The sequence below is a fragment of the Dipodomys merriami genome, unplaced genomic scaffold (assembly GCF_024711535.1).
Source record: "Dipodomys merriami isolate MVZ:Mamm:240054 unplaced genomic scaffold, mDipMer1.0.p SCAF_98, whole genome shotgun sequence".
Taxonomy (NCBI): domain Eukaryota; kingdom Metazoa; phylum Chordata; class Mammalia; order Rodentia; family Heteromyidae; genus Dipodomys; species Dipodomys merriami.
The window spans coordinates 1,366,682-1,382,901 of record NW_027206601.1 but is presented as its reverse complement, the minus strand read 5'-3'; the positions used below and the strand labels follow the sequence as shown (position 1 = coordinate 1,382,901).

The following is a 16,220-nucleotide window of genomic DNA, read 5'->3' as shown; positions in this document are numbered from 1 at the left end:
TATTTCTGTGGACGCGTTCACTGCTGGTTTCTGTCTGACATGTGGTGACTTGAGTGGGTATCTGTCTCTTCCATAATGAGGCCCTCCAGGGCACCTTCTCTGTGGTGTGGAAACTTCTCAACCCAATGGGATGGGTCACTGACACCTTGCAGGTGGCTTGCTTCTCACCTGTGCTCAGACACTTAGTTACTGCTTCACTGTTGAGGGCAGCACTATGTCTACCACCAAGGGAAAAGGAAGAAGGAGGAAGAGAGGTGACTCATTTTCTGTGCACATAGTTCACTGAGAGCTCTGTTCCCCTAAATGATGACTTTTATGGTTACAGGTGCTCCTCTGCCTCCATAGCCAGGTATCCTTAGCTCAGGGCTGCTCTGCTTACCAACATTCAAAAGCCCTCCAGCCCTTATTCTCTGCTTCTAATATAAATACAATATGAATGCGTTTAGAGACTTTTTTATATTAAGCTATAAACTCTAGATTACTTTTAAGAGTTACACACACACACACACACACACACACACACACACACACACACACACACACACACACACACACAGAGGTCCCAGTCCTTTCTTCCTCCTCCTCTCCCTCCTCCTCCTTTTCTTCCTTCTCATTCTTCCTCTTCCTCCTCCTACTTCTTTGTGTGTGGTACTGGGGCTTGAATTCAGGACCTTTGGATAATGCTTGGCTTTTTCACTCAAGGCTGGCACTCTACTATTTATTATCTACTACATATTCTGCTTCCAGCTTTTTCTGGTTAATTGGAGATAAGAGTATCATGAACTTTCCTGCCTACACTGATTTTGAGCCTGTTCCTCAGATCTCAGCCTCCTGAGTAGCTTGGATTACAGGTGTGAGCCACCAGTGCATGGCTAGCCAGATCCCCATTCTTATTACACCTCCTGGTTCTCTTTTCCTTTGCAGCTCAGCTACAGGAGCAGGGACCTTCTTTGCTCTGCACACCCAACTTACTGCCCCATGGGCATGTCTGTTGAACATGTCCAGCCCATCTTAGCAGAGCTGTCTGTGCAAGGTCTTCAGGCCACTGACAGCAGGGGCTTCAGGATAAGGACCCAAGGCACTGTGGCTGTTGTCAACTGCCCTATGCACGATGCTTTACATTTGCAATGCTATCACTTTACTCGAAAAATGATCATACACCGGGTAGCCATCTGCACAAACTTTGAAATTAAAGAAGCTAAACATCTGACCTTCCTTTCATCATCTTTGGGTATATCCCTCACCTGGCTTCAGCCCACCCTGCAGTGGGTTCTGTCCTCCCCACACCAGCTTCCTGTCTTGCTTCTGCCTCTTTCAAGGGAGTGAGCTTTTCCACCCCCACTGTGCCTGGTTGTGTCATGTACCATTTATCTAGGAAGTGCCAGCTGAAATCACTGTTTGCTAAACACACTGCAAGGCTGGTAGGTGTTTTCTCAGTAGGTGCTTGAGCAGGTGTTCCATGCCTCTCCTCCCAAGAGAGTGAAGATCATGCAGTTAAATATCCTCAGGGGTGTGGGGCACCAAGGGCTCACGCCTCTAATCCTAGTTCCTTAGGAGGCTGAGATCTGAGGATTACAGTTAGAAGCCAGTGCGGGCAAAAAAAAAATCTGTGAGTCTCTTATCTCCAATTCTTCAGCAAAAAGCTGGAAATGGATTTGGGGATCAAGTGGCAGAGTGCCAGCTTTGAGTAGAAAGCCAAGGGACAGTGACCAGGCCCTGAGTTCAAGCCCCAGTACTGTCACTATGCACACAAAATCTCCCTAGGGATATACATGCTTGAAACTGCCTAGAGGGACACAGTCCTCATGAAGTAATTCTTGAGAGAGAGAGAGAGAGAGAGAGAGAGAGAGAGAGAGAGAGAGAGAGAGAGAGAGAGAGAGAGAGAGAGAGAGAGAGAGAGAGAGAGAGAGAGGAGAGAGAGAGAGAGAGAGAGAGAGAGAGAGAGAGAGAGAGAGAGAGAGAGAGAGAGAGAGGAGAGAGAGAGAGGACCCAGAGACATACTCTTTGCCAGGATGAAGTAAGCACACGGGTATTTCAGATGACTTTGGTTTGGGGCTCTTCAAGGAGACTGTGGTTAAGTGGAGATCACAGATGGCGCTCATGGCAGTGGAATGCTATGGTTAAGGTAGTTAATGGGGAAGCCATTAGGCGGACTCAATTCCAGCATCCCTGAGATCAAATGTAAGTAAAGCCCAACTCAACATAACCTATAAAAGAAACTTAACTTTACCCTATCAGAAACTTCCAACTAACTTCTAAGAACTTTCCACTTTTTCATTAGCTATTTTTTTGTCTTGTTTCCTGGAACAGCTTGTAAAGTTTCCCCATGTGTCTCCTAAACGGGGGCACAGAACAGTTTGTGGTTTGGTGCTGTCTGATTCTCAACTCTCTGAATCTTTGAATAGACTCAGTAAAACTGTCGTGGGCCAACATGTATCTTCTAACCCAGTGCAAGGACAAGATGGAGCTGTACTAGTTGTTAGAGTCAGATTGTCATTGTCCTGGACACTCCATCTTACTACAGGGCTTCATGATGGTGCCCCAGACCTGTGCTGCCAGCCCGTCGCCTCCCCGCACTGGGCTTCTCTGTGGCCTCAGCTTTCTCTGTCCATTGTTGGAGTCACCTTGTCTAGCTCAGACTCTCAATGTCCTAATGCTGTTTCTGCCTCTGGACTCTTCCCCACATGTGTGTGATCACTGGGACAATGGCCTCCTGTAAGGTCTCTGTGCCTCACTACCCACTTGATTTCCCTCATTGCGGAGTCCTTCTTTGTGGTCCCCCTTCCTGTGAAATGCACGTGATGGCGTGTTGGGGAGAGGGGCAGAAGATGGCTATGTTCCTTGCCAACACAGGCAGGTGGTCGGGAAGTGAAGGATGCTCAAGCCTGTCGGCCTCTTACAGGTAAACCCTTTCCACGATCCAGAGTCTCATTTTGCATTCATCTTTTGGTACCATTTTCCTCAGACACAGCCTGAACCCCAAGTGGTATGTTGAGTCCACAGCTGCTGCTTCTGCTCTGCATCCAGCCCTGTTTCCCAGAGCAGTGCCTAGTGTATAGAAGACACCTGCCAGTCGGTGGGTTTGTGAGGGAGTGGACAGGGGAGCCCAGGAAGGCTTCCCAGAGGGGACATCTGACTGGGAAGCTGATAGAAGCCATGAAAGGGGTGAGATGTCCCCCACAGAGGGAAGGAGTCAGAAGCTATCATCTGAGGGTTAAGCAGAGACTTGGGCAGCTGTGGCTGATTAGACACATAACAGGGAGGGCAGATGTGGATCCCAGAGGCCTCACTCCTGTGGGAGTGACTTCATTCAGGCCTTCTGACCTTCAGGCTTTCCTGGGTCATCATGTGTGCTTGGTACAGCCAGTGATGATAGTCCCCGTGGTCTCCAGGTAGCCACGATGTCACATTTGCCCTTCCAGTGCTCTGATCACCAACTGCGGAATGAAGGAAACATGGAGGATTTTAGAATTGTTGATACATTACTTAGCTTTCTATGACTGCAACAGGATACCCGAGACACTCAACTTACAAAGAAGGAAGATTTGCTTGGCCTCAGAATTTTGGACCAATTAATTTGGACCTGTGGGAGGTGGCACCTCGTGGTGGGAGCATGTGATGGGAAGGTAGCTGATTTCCTCATGGCTAGGACATGAAAGAGCGGAAGACACAGGTCCCAACATTCCCTTTGAGGCCACGCCCCTAATGATCTCAAACACCCCAGCTGGGGGTGTTAAGGACTGGAGATTCAGCCCTGTAGCAGGTGGGTCTCTGGAAGAAGGTGATTCACCATCTTAACTCAAAGCATTTGGTTTCCACTATGCCTTGAGACCCTGACTTCCTTCCTGAGCTGTCCTTCCTGGCAGCTGGAGTCATTTCCCTGTGGCCTCTGTGCGGACAATGCAGGCTTCAGAATTCTCCTTGACCCGAAATGCCTTCTTCCCCACCTCCCTACATTCTTTGCTTCTTGCACCTGCCCCATTAGAAACCACACCTGAGTGCCAGTGTACACATCACCAGCTCTATTAATAGTCACTGGGCTTGTCTCAACTTCAACAAGGCCCGCCCTAGAAGGAGCATTGCAAAATGAAAATGTACAAAACTGCTCTCACTGGGGGTGTGTGCTATTTAAGAAAGGAGTGTCTTGCTCTTGGCAGGGCAAGAACTAACATTTGGGGTTACGTGGAGCCAATAATCTAATTTCATATCAGCTGTATAGCCCTTGGGAATCCCCTATAAGTCTCTGAGCCTGACTCTCTCACTGACAACGGGACAACAATCACACAGGTTATTGGAGGAGATGAAAGAGGCAGTGATGAGCAAGAAAGGTTGGAAGCCTTAGAAAATTATGTGCTTGTAAAAAGGCAGTGATTAAGTTAAACAATGGCCAAAGTCTATCATTAAAATCACGTAGAGGTTTCTAAGGAAACTGTTTCCCAGGATGAATGCTGTAAGCCACCATAAGTAGCCTGGCTTCATTTGTGTTAAATTTCTTTAAAACAGGGAGTTTGAGCCCGAAGGAAACAGAAGGTGTTTTTGTTCACTAGCTCACTTAACAACTGAAGCGACTCCATACAGCTGAGGATCTGATCAACTGCCTCAGGCTCTTCCCCAATCCACCTCAGTGGGGAGAGAGAGGATGGGGCCAAGCCTTCGTCTTGAAACTGATGGAGTGCTTGTTTTGGAACAGAAGATAGGAATGAGTAATCAAGATGTGGGATCTACCTCCCAAAGCCCATAGGAATTGCTTCTGGCTGAGGGGAGGGACCCCCTGCTCTGTGGGCAGGAAGTGGAGCTACACTTCCGTCTCAGTAGGCAACAGAGGTAAGCAAGATCCATATAGGTGAGCCGGAAACAGAGGGGTCCCTGCTTTCTGCCACCCCAAGCCCTAGACATGTCATCTCTCTTTCCCTCCCTCCTTTCCCCCTCCCTCTCTCCCTCCCTCTCTGTCTCTCTGTCTGTCTGTCTCTGTCTCTGTGTCTGTCTGTCTGTCTGTCTCTCTCTCTCTCTCTCACACAGACACACACATACACATTTACTCTTGGCTTTCAGATAGTAATAGTGGCCCCCAATCTCCATCCTCATCTGTTTATATGCAAAGGCCAAAGGGGAAAACATTTGTGGAAGGCCACTCATGTTGCAGGTCCATTCCTGGCATCTGGACAATAGCTTTCACATGTCAGGCAGGAGGAGAGCAGTGTGTTTAGGGCAGGAGCTAGGGCTGGTGCCCACAGTGGGCTGTGGGGAATCCACGGGAGAGGCATGGAGGAGTGGATGCTGGAGTCCATGATGGGCTGAATGTGCTCTACCTTCTGAAAGGAGGTCCTGTTAGTCCTCCCACTGAGCAGGCTTAGTCCCTTTGGTCCTCTTACTCAGCCTCACTTGCCCATCTGTCCCTGTTTCCTTTTGTCTAACCACCCCATCCTCATCTTTAAAGGTATTAGGAAGCTCACCCTACCATTTCCCAGGCAAGAAGCGTGGGGCCTCTACTTTCATGTCTCAAAACCATCGGTTGCTCAGTGTGACTCAGAAAACCCCATGTCCATGTGCTCTGGCCCCTGGTCCCAGCCCTGTTTGAGAAGGAGGATGTGAATGGCTAGACAAGTAGGTGTGGCCTGTGTGGTATGTGCCTGTGTGGGACTCAGGATCCTCTCCCAGAGCTGTTTGGATGCAGGAAACCAGCTGAGTGAACAGGCTTTGGAACATAAGCCACTGTTAGCCCTAGTGCATCTCATGTGCATTCCTATGAGAAGTCTTTTGTTATCCCCTTTCTTAGCCATTCTGATCTATGGGCTTAACCCTGCTCTGTTGAATCTGGAAGTTCAAGGCCTGGGGCTCAGGCCTATAGTGCAGGGCCTGTGAGCAGTGGGCTCAGACAGCCTCAACAGTACCATAGAATGGGTGGTTTATCATCAACAGAAATATACTTTTTTTTGACATGTTGGAGGTTGCAAGTTCAAGGTCAAGGCATGGGCAGGGCTTTTTCTCCTTAGACCTCACCCTTTACATGTAGACAGCATCATCTCTCTGTATCTTCATGTGGTTGTCTATGTTTATATTTGTTTCCTCCTCTTGTAAAAACAACTGTTCCATTAGATCAAGGGCCTACTCCATTGGCATCACCAGAACTTCATTACCTCTTTGGTGGCCCCATCTCTGAATACAATCACATCCTGAGGTCCTGGGGGTTAGCAGGTCCCAAAGGAACTTGAGGAGACATAGTTCCTCCCAGTGGTTGTATGTGGCAATCAAGGATGCTCAGCTCCTAAGGGGGGCTGCTGCTTTCATTCTATGTCCCCACCCTAGTCCTTTCTGCATACAAGCCATGGACAAGTCTCTCTCCCCCTACCTTGGCTCTTGTCAGCTTGCTGGACTGATTGCCCCTCAGGACCTGCTTAGTACTGAGGCCTCCTGCGTGTATCTTCTGCCTCTCTTCAGCTGAGTGGAGACCTCTGGGCCCAGCAGAGCTGCCAGGTTCTGCCCAGGCATCCTCGTCCACTGGATCACTTACCATCTTCCTCTCCTCACTCATGTCGCTGCATTTCTAAATTAAAATAATTCACTTTTTTGGAGTATCATTTTGAGAGAATTTGTGGAAAGGTGTCTGAGGCAAGCTGTAGTAGTCCAATACCCTACAGTGACCCTGCTCACTGGCTTGTAAGAAAGCCAGGCATCCAAGGGCTGTGGCTGCCTCCCCCCAAGATCCAATGGAATCTACCCTCTTTCTTTCCCAGAACTTTGCTGTAAATTCCTAGTCATTGCCAGGAAATGCTATGGAAATAAAAATTAATGAATTGGGGACGGCAGTATCAGTTTCAGGGAGCACTGGACAGAGTTGTGAGGGTTTTGTTATTTCCCAGGCAGTAGAGATTTGCACTTCCCTCATTAGTTCCCTGGTCAGAGCAGAGAAAACTCCATTCTAACATCTGTTGCAGGAGATCAGCCTTGCTGGGCTGAGGGAGGATATAGTTCTGCCTGTTCCTAAGTTGACTCATGGAATTGGGGAGACTAGGAAAGTAGGGGCCAGTGTTCCCCTGGGTCCTCACTTCAAGACAGCCTCCAGTCAGCACTGAGCTGCACTTCCAGGAGCATAAATCTGGCCACATTTACTATGCAGGCTAAGGGAAGAGGAGAGAATCCTGCTTCCTCGTGTCGTGGAGGAAGTGAGGGCCACACAGATGGTGCAGATGTGTAAACACCAAAAATAAAAAGTGAGTGCTGGGAAGCATAGGACCAGAAGCCCATGTGGCGAGAGAGCTGGTGTGAGCTTGAAGAGCCCCAGGTTTTCGGAAGCCAGGGTGTGGATTCTGCAGAAAGGGAAAAGTTTGCTGAAGTCTCTGTGCTTTGTGAGAATAATATATTCTAGAAATCATGCCTGGATGTGTTATGTGAGATGCCTTTGGTTGCTGCAATCCCAGGACCCAATAGCCAGGGAACCTAAGTTGCTTCACATGGCTCCAGAAATATTGCAGATGGATGGTCCAGGCCTGAGACATAAAGTCAGTCTACACGTCCAAGGTTGTCAAAGGCAAAAGGTGGGTTTAGAAAACATGGTTAGCACCACGACATTCTCGCCTTTTCTAAGGGAGCGGTGAGCGATTTGACAGAACTCCCAAAGTTTGTCCTTATGCTTGAGCCAAACCAGGTTGAGAGTTCATCTCATGTCAAGTCTGGGTGAGAGCAGTTAGTCCTGATCACACTCACTCTCCCATCAAGGACCCCCTCCCCCATCCACACACAGGAGGTAGCAGAAGGAAATGGTGGACTCAGACTACAAATTCAATGCATCATTACCTCCCTAGCAATTTACCTTCCCTCCTACATGCAGCTAGACCATGAAAATGGAGCAGGGTGATGTGGTGTAATAATCAGAATGCTGTCCTCTCCTATGCTACCAACAGGCAAGTAAATGTTACATCCACACATGTAGGACCCAGGCAAGAAGAAAGCCTTTGGACAGACTCTGGGCTGGTGCATTGTGTCTTCTAGATTGTGGGGTGCTGTGTGTTCTGAGACTCTGCTTGTGTCTGGAGTTTGATTGTCACCTTCTTCTCGGAGTTGTCATTAAGTGGGTTATCTTCCAATTCCCAGGCAGAAAGGCATCCCCAGGCCCAGATGTCTCCCTTGTCCTCAGGATCCCTCGCTTTCTGCACAGTGCCCTGTCTCTCAGCTCAGCTGGCCTGAAAGTTGTATCCCATTAGTATTTCCTTTAGTGCACAATTGCTAAGCAGGACTAACTTGCTAGTTGAAATTTCATTATGTGGAAAACCCCATAGTGATATTGTCATCAAACCTTTCACTTAAGACCTAAAGGAACATCCATGAATGGCCTGGGATGGCTCACACATTCTCTCCATAAATGCAAGCTCATGGGGGTGAGGGTCCCAGTTTGTGAATCCAGAAAACAGTGCAGTGATGGATCTACTCTACCTCTGATGACAAGCTGCTTTTCACTGACAGGCCCTTCTAACAGGAGCTGGGCCAGGGCCTCTCAGGGTCCAAACTTCTCTAGCTAGAGGGCGCTGTCGTTCCAGAGGAAGGTGCAGGGGGGTCTTGGAGAGCCTGGTAGGTTCTTGATAATGTTTCAGGACTTCTCCCTCTGGGAAGGAGCAAAAAGAAAGAGGGAAGGGGGCTCCTTCCAGGTCAGGACTCCGTTTTCAGCCCCCCTGTGTGAGAATAGATTTAGGGACTCACAGAGGAGCCCAAAGACAAAGTGTGTAGACAATGGCTGTTGAGTGTGCGTGAGAACCAGGGCCACAGGCTCCACCTGCCGTGGAGAAAGGATGCTAAGCAGCATTCAAGCATTTTCCCTAACAGCTCCAATTCTGGTGGCATTGCTCCCAGTTAGAGGCCATTGATGGCATGGCTCTGGTTATCTGACCTTCCTATGAACATCAGGGGCTCCCTGGGCCAGCTTGGAATCTTATGTAAGTGGTTGTAGAAAGGGAACTTTTGTCCCTGCAGGTAATGAAGACTTCTCCACAGGCCTGTGGCACACCCTGCCTTTCCCCAGAGCCAAGCATACATGGCTGATATCAAGGCTTTGGTGAGAACAAAGGCTCATTCATGGCTGCCAGTCCTAGGTGCTCTGTGGCCTGAAGCACCCTTCACTGTAGTATGCGGGATCCGTGACTGCAGTGCTGCTGTGTGAGCATTGTTGATTTTTGTTTGTGGGAAAAGAATGGTCATTTATTCAGAAACAAGTCTTTCCAACAGCCAAGGGTGACTAGCTTGAGCAAGCTTGACGAGGCTTAGGTGTGTGGGTCTCTGGAATGTTCTCTATCACCTGGACACACATCAATGGGACTAAAATGAGTGACCCAAGCCCTGTCTGCCTCTCGTCTCCATGTCTTCCCACCTGAATGATGTTGCTCCACTCAGCTGAATTCCCCTGAGACCACCCACTCAACACCAGTCCTCAGGACTCCCAAGGGCCCTGCCAGGCTGACTCTGGTGGTGATTCAGGTGAATAATGTCTCCTTCTGTAGGATCTCACCTTTCCTGTGATGTAACACACCTGTACAACAGCTCTTTATTTTCACATGTCCCTCAGAGGGAGGGTAGTCTGGGTTTGCTTGCGTTGGGACTCTGGCCAGCACAGGATTAGCTCCAAAGGGCTGTGGGCTGAGCGTTGCCCATCTCTCTCTATCCCAGCACTGACTCACAGTGCTTTCCCAGACGCCCCACAGGGGCGGCTGAGAGGCACAGAATCTCTGTCTTCCTCTTAGCGGGCTCCAGTCATTAAGAAGATAGCGTTGTCATTAATGACTCAAATGATCTAATTCATACAATAGAAGATGATATTGGAGAATCAAATCCATTCCAAATCTTGTTTTCTCCATCTCCTGGCCATTTCCTCCCCCTGGCATGTGGACTTTTCATCAACTCTGATGCAGAAGAAAATTAAATTTCCCCATCTACGTCCAATCCCATCATGAAGGTCTTTGTCACCAGAGCACTTGCTCCCCCTCTTATAATGGGATGCAAGAGAGACTTCCTCAAACTGCTGTATTAGTTTCAACTCTTCATTACCTACGTGAGAATAATCACTGGGCCATGCCTTGGATGAGAATACAGGGCTGAGGCTGTGGAGCTTGTCGCCTCGGAAGCCCCATTCACAGGCCCCATGCATATTGAGATGGGGCAGGATGTAGTACTTCCATTGAATCTTGCAGGAAAAGAGAGTTTGGGAAATAAAATAGTAGATGTTCCAGAAAAGAAATGGGAATGAAAAAGGAAGGATGTTGTTTAATACCTCAGACCTGTCAGGTTAAAATGGATTAAAACTGATGAAAACTCCCAAACCCAAGAAAGATCCACAACTTGGAGGTAAGATAAAATGCAGTGTGTGGTTCTCTTTCTCTCTGGAGACAATGTCGAGCCAGTAAAACTGATTTGTTATGGAAGGTTATTGTCATGCTCTAGGAGGGTCTGGCTTCACTCAACAACTTGATTTCTTTTTGAGTGGTACTGGAGTTTGAACTCAGCATCCACTGTTTGGTAGGAAGATAGTCTACCACTTGTGCTATATCCCTAGCCCTTAGTTTATTTTGCAGGTAGGATGTTATGCTTTTCCCCAGGGCTGCCATTGGACTGCAGTCCTACTGTCTCTGCCTCTCTCGAAGCTGAGATTACAGGCATGCATCATTACTCCCTGAACAATTTGATTTCTTAATCATGTATATGTTGGTAGTTGACAGATTCTGTCTGTGAGTTGCTTAAATGCACTCCTACTGTTGTCGCTTGTAAATATTTCAGTGGTGGCCTTGCTTTAATTACCACTCAATGTGTTTGGAGCACGCTTTTCTTCCTATCATTCTGAATATTGTGATACACACTTCATGGTTAAAATGAATATTTTTTGTACATTTCTGTCAAAATACTGCCTAAATCTGTACTGCTAAGGTTTGTATCCTTTCTGAAACTCTTATGTCCAGATCATCTTATCTGACTTGAACTTTTCAAAAGTCTGTGTGTGAGAAACAATGGCTTTTCATGTCTATAATCTGTTTTTATTTATTTATTGTTTATTTGTTGCTGTCTAAGGAAGTTCCCTTCTGTAACCACCACGTCACCATTTCCATTGCCTCAGACTTCATGAGCGCATTTCATTCATCTGTTGCAATTATTGTTTGTTTCTTTTTCCCCCTGAAAATTTCCAAGATTTAATAAAGAACAGTGTCCCCACAATTAATTAGAACCTTCCCACTCGCTATTCTTGGAATGGCCTTTTACACTTTTTAGCACCCTACACATGATCTGAGGCTAAAAATAAAAAAAAAGAATTTTATTGTTACTACTGAAATAGTTGGAAACAATGAGGAGTGGGCGGGCTCTATATTGGGCTCTTAGAAAACGTGCAGTGTGACATGCTCCCTGAATCCTGGCCCTGTGGGGACTCTCCTGGATATTCAATAGTAGGTCACAGGATGAGGGGAGGGTGGAAAATAGGGTGGTGGCGGTGGGGCTGGGGGTGAGTTGATGTGTATCCTCAACCTTTCAGAAATGCAACTGTTATTTGCTCTTTCCTCCCATTCTGTAGGGGCTGGAGCAGTCCCATTTTCCCTATTGTACTTAAATAAAACATTGGTAACCATGGGATCTCTCTAAACACCACATCATCTCCCAAGAGTGGAAAGGAGACAGCTTGCAAGGATTTCTTCCTCTTCTTTTAGGCCTGAGATCTGTGTTTCCAGGAGCTCCACACGAAAGAGGCATCATGACTGATGTGTGTGGATGGCGTCGCAAAAGTGGGTAGAGTTCACACAGACAGTGACGGGAAGATTCTCCAAGCCTCTGGGTTTGTGGGAGTCACCCCAGGAGGAAGGACTCTCTATGGAAGAGAAGTAGTCCAGCAAGGAGCTCTGGAGGTGTAATCAGAGCCATCAAGAATGGGAAGTCAGGTGGAGAGAGTGGTCACACTCGCCTTGCTGTGTGTGGTTTTTCCTGGGTGCCTGGCAAGAAGCACCCACTATCTGGCTGAGGGTCAGACTCACACACATCACCTGAGGTGAGAGCTGCAGGTAGCAGTTCCTCCTTGGGGGATGATTAAGCCACAGATTCCTGGAAATTGTGTCATATTTTTTGGGCTACAGTGATTTTTTTAAGTTGCTATGTTTTTATTCTGTTCAATAACCCAGGAGCCTCAGTTTCTAACTTCTTATGACACCTCTGAATGGAGTGATGCAGATCAGGTGACTTGTTTGGAAATCTCACTTGGAAGGAAAAGCTGGTCCATAGAGCAGATCACCCTGCAGCATCTACCCACAACCTAGGCCTGTCCACTCTGCCAGAAGTGGCCCACCCAACCCCTGCTGCTTACTCAGGCTCCCTCGGTCCCCTCTATTGCAGAGCCCATGGGCAGACTTCCTGTAGAATTCTCTACAGGCCTGGCTTAATCTCATTTCCCTAGCCATTCATCCATCCATGGGCATTTTGGTTATGTCTGTGTGATGGAATTATAGGAAGGGGACAATAATGTGGCAATACATATCCTGTATTATTCAATAATACATTATTATTATTATTATTATTATTGAATAATACATATCATGTATTATTCAACCATAGGAAAGGTGGGGATTGTGAGTGGCCATGTACCATATGTGGATGAGCCCAGGGGACATCAGACCACGGGCATGGTGTCCAGTGACTAGGAAATGTGACTGCTCCCTGTGCCCAGCAAATCAAGGGAAGAGCAGACTGCATATATCCAGCCTGGAGCAGGGGAAATGCAAAATTTGAAATGTAGGTTCTATTGCACATGCATTACTTTTCCATCATCAGGAAATAAATGAGAAGTCCAGCTCTCTGAAGTAGTATGCCATTTGTAATGAGCAGCATTCTGCTTGGTTGCAAGTTTTCTCATATTTTTTTTCAACAGGCATTATCTAGTTTTTTTTTTCATGGAGTTATGTGGACAGAGCTGGAGAAATGTGGACTGGCCAAGGAGAACAGCCAGCCATGCAGAAATGTGCAGAGCAAAGGATTAGCAGCTGCCTGGGGCCAGCTTTTGGAGAATCCTGAAAAGTAGACTGTACATTCCCACTCCCTTCAGTAAGAATATTCCTCGTGAGCAACAAGTTGCCAGAGAAATTCAGAGGAACGCAAGCCAGGACTATACAGAAATGAATACAATTCTACATGAAAACCGAACACCTGTAAGGATCCTGCAGAAATTAGAAAGGGAAGGAAGGGAGCATTAGGAAAAAAATTTTATGCTAATAAATTTAATATCTTAGATGTCAAAGTGTATGCATTTTTTGTGATATTAGAATTCGAACTCAGGACTTTGAACTTGCTAGGCAGGCATTGTGTCCCTTAAACCATATCTCAAAACACTGTTTATTTTTGACATAAGGTCTTACTTTGTCCCCAGGCCCATCTGGATTGTGATGCTCTTATTTGTGTGTCATCGCCCCTCCCCTGTAGCTGGGGTAACAGATGCATATCACTATACCTACCTTTTTAAATATTGAGATGGAGGTAACATAACTTTTTGTGGGCTGAGCTGGCTTAGACCCACAATCCACAGATTTTAGTCTCCTGTGTAGCTGAAATATAGATTACCGCCATGTCCACCTAATGGTTGACATGAGGTTCTCAATAACTTTTTGCTATGGCTGGCCTTGAACCAGGATTCTCTGAGTCTTGGTCTCTAGCTAGAATTATAGACATGTATCATCCGTGCCTGGCTGAGAAATTCTCTAAAAGATATAAATAACCTAAACTATATTTCATCTTAAAGACATCAGAGAGTTGTGAAGAAGGGCATTGAGTGGAGTCCTTGGCATCTGCAGGAATCAAGGGAGAATGGACAACTGGGAGACTGGTGCCAGAAATGGCCAATGTGTGAGAAGAGAAGGAGTTAAGAGATTTTTTTTCTGGTCCTGGGGTTTGAATTCAGGGCCTGGGTGCTGTCTCTGAGCCTCTTTGTGCTTAAAGCTAGCACTATGCCGCTTGAGCACAGCACCACGTCTAGCTTTTTCTGAGTAGTATATTGGAGATAAGAGACTCATGGACTTTCCATCCCTGGGCTGGCTTTGGATCACAATCCTCAGATCTCAGATGTCCTGAGTAGCTAGGATTACAAGTGTGAGCCACTGGTGCCTGTTGAGTTAAGGGACTTGAAGTTGTCATCTACATGGTGGCCAGAGGAAGTTGGTCCTAGTGCAGAAGCCTTGGGTGCTGCAACTTATTTAAGGGGGTTGGGAGAGAGGAATCCAGGTTCACAGACCTGGTGGCTGAATAATTAGCTGCAGAGAAGTCATCCAGAATTTTCATGAGCTCACCCTGTGCAGAAGTATTCCAGAGGACAGAATTTAGGAGGCTTCCACACACAGTTCTGGCTTCAGAGAAGTGAGGGGTGCTGAGGATGGGAGGAGACTGGGTCTGAGCACTCAGGACCCTGGAGAAGCACAGAGGTAAGAAGGCTGGAGGGCATGTTGTCAAGGCAAGCACTCCCTCAGCCTTGTCTAGAGCAAGCGCTGCTTAGCATGGTGCTGAAGGTCCTAGGCCATGAAGATTAAAATTTTCTCATTACTGCTGATAAGTAGAATTATTCACCTGGTGCGAGTATTTTCACTGGAAGGAAGGAAATTTTATAGGACAGGATGAAGCAATGAAGGACAAAACTAGAGGACAGACGATATAAAACATTCTCTACGGTTATGCCATAGAGGAGAACGAAGAAGAGGCAAGATGGAAATATTTATGGCGTGTTAATCATATTTATGGTGTGAAAATATTCTACCGATGATAGGATACATCTGTTGCTGAGTTGCGGGTACTGTGGGTGGCCTGGCACTATTGGTGATGACTTTTTACAAGTGTATCAGATAGAATGGGATATACTCAACTCTTTTGTTTTCCTGCAGAAATATAAAATATACATCCATTGCATTTCATTTGAAATACATTATGAGAATCCTATTTAGTTGTATTATGAAACAAATCCTTTCCGAGTGAAATGCCTTTGAACAAAGCACAAATCCCCATTCCCCTCCCCAGATCACTTTTGCACAGGTCATGAGTAGCTCTGTGCCCAGGTGCCCAGGTTCCAGGTCTGCCTGTGGGCATGCACAGGATCCCATGCAGCTCACTACTGCATGCTGTCTCCAGAAGGCCCTGGAGAGAAGGCCAGACAGGAGCCTGAATCATGTTAGCATCAAGGAATGTGTCTGGATGAACCTCAGGCTTTTCCCAGCACTTTGTTCAGAAGCAATTAAGACGTTTCTTGAAGAAAGGTCTAGAATTTAGAAATCTTTTGGTATTTCTGGCTTAGCAGAGCCTTTTCCATTCAGAAGTTCTTCCACTGTCTCGTTATTTTAAAAATAAATGTTTATGGAAAGACATTGTTAAAGGAAAACAGAGTTTAGCAATTATTTCTATTCTGATTGTTTCCCCCAAATGCCGTAATATTCCAGGTTGGGCTTCTCTGAATAATTTTCAGTGTTGATCAACATTGCTTATCAGTGATTCACAGTTTTACAAGAAATTGATTTTGAGTAATTGGAATGAGGAAGCTTGGTTTGTTAAATGTTATGAAAAGAATCTAATTAACTCTAAATTTTCCTCCCATCTTTCTTTATTGTAATCATTTCTCAGTATCCCTGGGGGGAGGGGATGGGCTACAGAATGTCACCACAGGTTCCAAATTCTAGGAGTGCTCAAAGTCTTTACATAAAATGATGTGGAGTATTTAGACAAAACCTGCCACTGTCTTTTAAATCAGATTACTAGATTACCAATAACGCCTAATAAAATGAAGTGGCTATGTAGATAGAGTGTATTGCTTAGGAAATAATGACAAGAAAGACAGGACCTGTCCACGCTCAGCACAGACTCAATTTGTGTGTGTGTGTGTGTGTGTGTGTGTGTGTGTGTGTGTGTGTGTTAATAGTTGGACCTGTAGTTGGCTATGACTCTCAAGAGGTCTGACTGAAGTTTTATCTGAGGAAGCTGAAGCTCCAAGATGAAGAGTGACTTGTCCGTGCTGTTCCATGGTGGGTGAGTGACATGGGTTCCAGTTACCAGATGCCACACAGCAGAGGAGAGAGCAGAGCCAGGGGTGTCTAGGAAGCCAGGAGAAAGTAGACCCTGGGGAATGGCACTTATACTGAGGGAATGCCTAGAAGATCAGTAGGAGGAAGTCCAGGGCAGAGGCTGTGGAGAGACAGGCTGGGGTGAAGGAGGCCTCTGTGGAGGTGAGAGGCTGGTAA

At 46.7% G+C, this 16,220-nt stretch overlaps 1 long non-coding RNA gene across 2 annotated transcripts in view; it reads left to right on the top strand.

The window, feature by feature from the left end:
• Positions 1-13,192, top strand: part of LOC138822046 (uncharacterized) — a 56,541-nt gene extending 43,349 nt beyond the window's left edge. For both annotated transcript variants that reach the window (XR_011370305.1, XR_011370306.1), the window contains exon 3: positions 12,884-13,192. This is a non-coding gene — a long non-coding RNA (uncharacterized lncRNA). The remainder of the gene's footprint in view (positions 1-12,883) is intronic.
• Positions 13,193-16,220: the final 3,028 nt, after the last annotated feature.